Consider the following 3,848-nt stretch of genomic DNA (forward strand, 5'->3'; position numbering starts at 1 on the left):
TCTTTCTCAGCCCTTCTGGTTTATATTAAGCACAACTGCTGAGAGAGAGGGCTTTTCCGTGATGTCATCTGCCTTTCCACTGTTCAGGCCAGCCCCCCCAGTGAGGATCAGTGGGCTTGCAGCAGAGAAAAGCCTTGTGTGCGGTTACGCTAACAAAAATCACTTAATCAAGATCATTGTACTTGAATACACTAAACTAATTTGGTAAGTTTTTCTTTCCAATTTGGAAAATAGGAGAATGGAAAAACTGAACTCAAAAGTATCCTTGTGAATTGGGAATTGGTAAAGTCCCACTTATAAATAGGACATAAGCAAAATGTTGATCCATGCTGGAAAATAGATTTTGGGTCACATGAGTGTTGCAAAAGTGACCTTTTTCCAATAATATTATATTCTGTAAATGATGCATGATGATAAATAATATGGCAAATAAATACTGAAGATGCTGTTTTATATAGAAAGATTTAATATAATATTTTTATTAGGTTACACCATTAGGTCAATTAAATGCTAAACAAGAAAAGTTCAGAATCAAAAACAGATTTAAGTGTGAAGAATTTAATGGGACATGAAAAACTAAATAAGTTTCACGCACCTTCCTCTAATTATAGGTGTCACCATTTTGGAACCTAGGTTTAACTGTGCAATTCGTTTTGGCCGAATATCATTTTCTGCCAAATCTTGGCAGATTTGGAGATTTGAATGAATCCGAATTTCTGAATCGGCACCATAACTAAAATTGCGAAAATGAATAAATCAGTTTCCGAATTTTCGAATCCATTCTTTATTCATATTCAGAATTTTTCATTGTTCTATTCTAAACTGCCGTTCCCTGACATCGCCAACACTAACTAAAACACTAAATAAAGCTATTAACCTCTAAACTGCCGTTCCCCGACACTAACTAAACCTATTAACCTCTAAATCGCAGTTCCCCGACATTGCCGACACTAACCTAAACACTAAATAAAGCTATTAAGCCCTAAACTGCCGTTTCCCGACATTGCTGACACTAACTAAACCTATTAACCCCTAAACCGCTCCTCACCACATCGCTGACACTAACTAAACCTATTAACCCCTAAACCGCAGTTCCCAAACATCACCAACACTACACCTATTAACCCTAAACTGCAGTTCCCCGACATCGCCGACACTAACCAAGCCTATTAACCCCTAAACTGCCCCCCACATCGCCGATACTAACTAAACCTATTAACCCCTAAACCGCAGTTTCCCAACATCGCCAACACTAACTAAACCTATTAACCTCTACACTGCCGCCCCCACATCGCAACTACCTAAGTTAAACTATATTAACCCCTAAACCTAACACCCCCTAACTTTAACATAATTAAAATACACCTAAATTAAAGTTACAATTACTAACTACCTATTTCAAAATAAATACAAACTTACCTGTGAAATAAAAATAAAACCTAAGCTTAAACTAAAAAAACCTAACATTACTAAAAATAAAAAACTAACATTATAAAAATATTAAAACTACAATTACAATAAATAATAAACACTAAAATTACAAAAAATAAAAAAACTGCCATTAGAAAAAATAACAAACGAAATTATCCAAAATAATAAAAAAAATCCTATTCTAATACCCCATTTAAAAAAAAGAAACACCCCAAAACAAAAAAAAACAACTAATCTATAATAAACTACCAAGGGCCCTTAAAAGGGCCTGTTGTAGGGTCTTGCCCTAAAGTTAACAGCTCTTTTGCAAAAAAATTAAAACAAACACCCCCTAACATTACAAACCCCCCAAACCCACAAAATAAAAAAACGTAACTAAAAAAAATTGTTTGGGCATTACCCTTAAAAGGGCATTCAGCTCTTTTTAAGCCCATTAAAAATAAAAAAAAACCCTAATCTAAAAAAAAAAACCAACCTTACACTAACCTCAAAATCAGTACTCACAGTTGCTGAAGACCGGCGAAAGATCTTTATCCCAGCCGTGAAGCATCTTCATCCAGGTGGCTCCAACTTCATCCATCGCGGGACTGGCATCTTCTATCTTCTTCATCCCTGCGGAGACGGATTGGTCGGTGGATGCGCGGAGACGGAGATCCAGGCGGAAGTCTGGAAGATCCTCGACATCTATGACAGTTTCACACCTCATAACTCAACCTCAACCACCCACTCCCCTACACCCAACGATACCCCTCCCAAATTCGCCCCCCCCACAGTCCACACACCACACACTGATTATCTGGAGCCCCCTCACCACAGAGGACACCCTCAGAATCATGAAATCCATCTACTCCGGCGCACCCTCGGACCCATGCCTCCATCACATATTTAACAAAGCAAGTAACACCATCGCCTCTGAACTCCGCTGCACCATTAACTGCTCCATCAAAACCAGCACCTTCCCAGATGTCTGGAAGCAGAACTGATACCCCTGCTGAAGAAACTCGGCAGACCCCACGGACCCAAATAACTACCGCCCCATCTCTCTACTCCCCTTCCCGGCCAAAGTCATAGAGAAGTCAAACAACTTGCAACTTATTGACCACATTGAGGCCAACCACACCCTGGACAAATTCGGTTTCAGAAGCAACCACAGCACCAAGACCACCTTCCTCGCCACCACAGACAACATCCGCGCCATGCTCGACCGAGGAGAAACCGCCGCCCTCATCCTCCTAGACCTCTCAGCAGCTTTTAACACTGTCAACCACAATACCCTCCGCACCCGCCTACACAATGCCGGCATCCGCAGCAAAGCCCTGGAATGGATCACCTCCTTCCTCACGGGCAGGACCCAGAAAGTCAGACTCCCGCCCTTCTCCTCCAAACCCACACCAGTTAAATGCGGTGAGCTCCACCCTCTTCAACATCTACATGGCCCCTCTTGAGCCGCCATTATCCAACGCCATGACCACAACATTCTCTCCTATGCCGACGACACCCAGTTAATCATCTCACTAACCTGAAATCCCGCCACTGCCAAAAAGAACATCCACGAAGGCCTGATAGCAGTCGCCACCTGGATGAATGTCAACCGGCTCAAACTAAACACAGACAAAACCGAAGTCCTCCTCCTCGGACCCAATAAATCCGCATGGGATGACTCCTGGTGGCCCACAGCACTCGGTCACCCTCCAACCCCAACTGACCACACACGAAATCTAGGCTTCATCCTGGACTCCTCACTCTCCATGGACTTACAAATCAATGTTATCATCTCAACATGCTTCCACATTCTCCATCTGCTACGAAAAATCTTCAAGTGGATCCCTACCAAAACCAAGAAAACAGTCACCCATGCCCTCGTCAGCAGACGGTTAGACTACGGCAATGCACTCTACGCCGGCTCCACCATCAAACTCCAAAAGAGACTCCAACGTATACAGAACGCCTCAGCCAGACTCATCCTCAACATCCCTCCCAATGCCACATCATCGAACACCTAAGGAACCTTCACTGGCTCCCCATCAACAAGAGAATCACCTTCAAGCTCCTTACCCATGCGTTCTAGGCCCTATACAACATCGGACCTGAATACATCAACCACCACGTAAATTTCTACACCCCCGCCAGACAAAACCGATCGGCCGACCAAGCACTTGCAGTAATCCCCCGCATCAGCAAATCCACAGCGGGCGGAAGATCCTTCTCCCACAGCTAAGACATGGAACACCCTCCCGCTACACCTCAGACATTCCACCTCCCTTACAAAGTTCAGAAAGGACCTCAAAACCTGGCTCTTCGACTGAACGCCCATCCCCTCCCCCCTCTCCTATCCACTTTCCCTTAGCGCCTTGAGACCCTCAAGGGTGATTAGTTTGCGCTCTATAAGTACCCAGTAGATAGATAGATAAGCCGAG

This window comes from Bombina bombina, chromosome 5, assembly GCF_027579735.1.
Source record: "Bombina bombina isolate aBomBom1 chromosome 5, aBomBom1.pri, whole genome shotgun sequence".
Classification (NCBI taxonomy): Eukaryota; Metazoa; Chordata; class Amphibia; order Anura; family Bombinatoridae; genus Bombina; species Bombina bombina.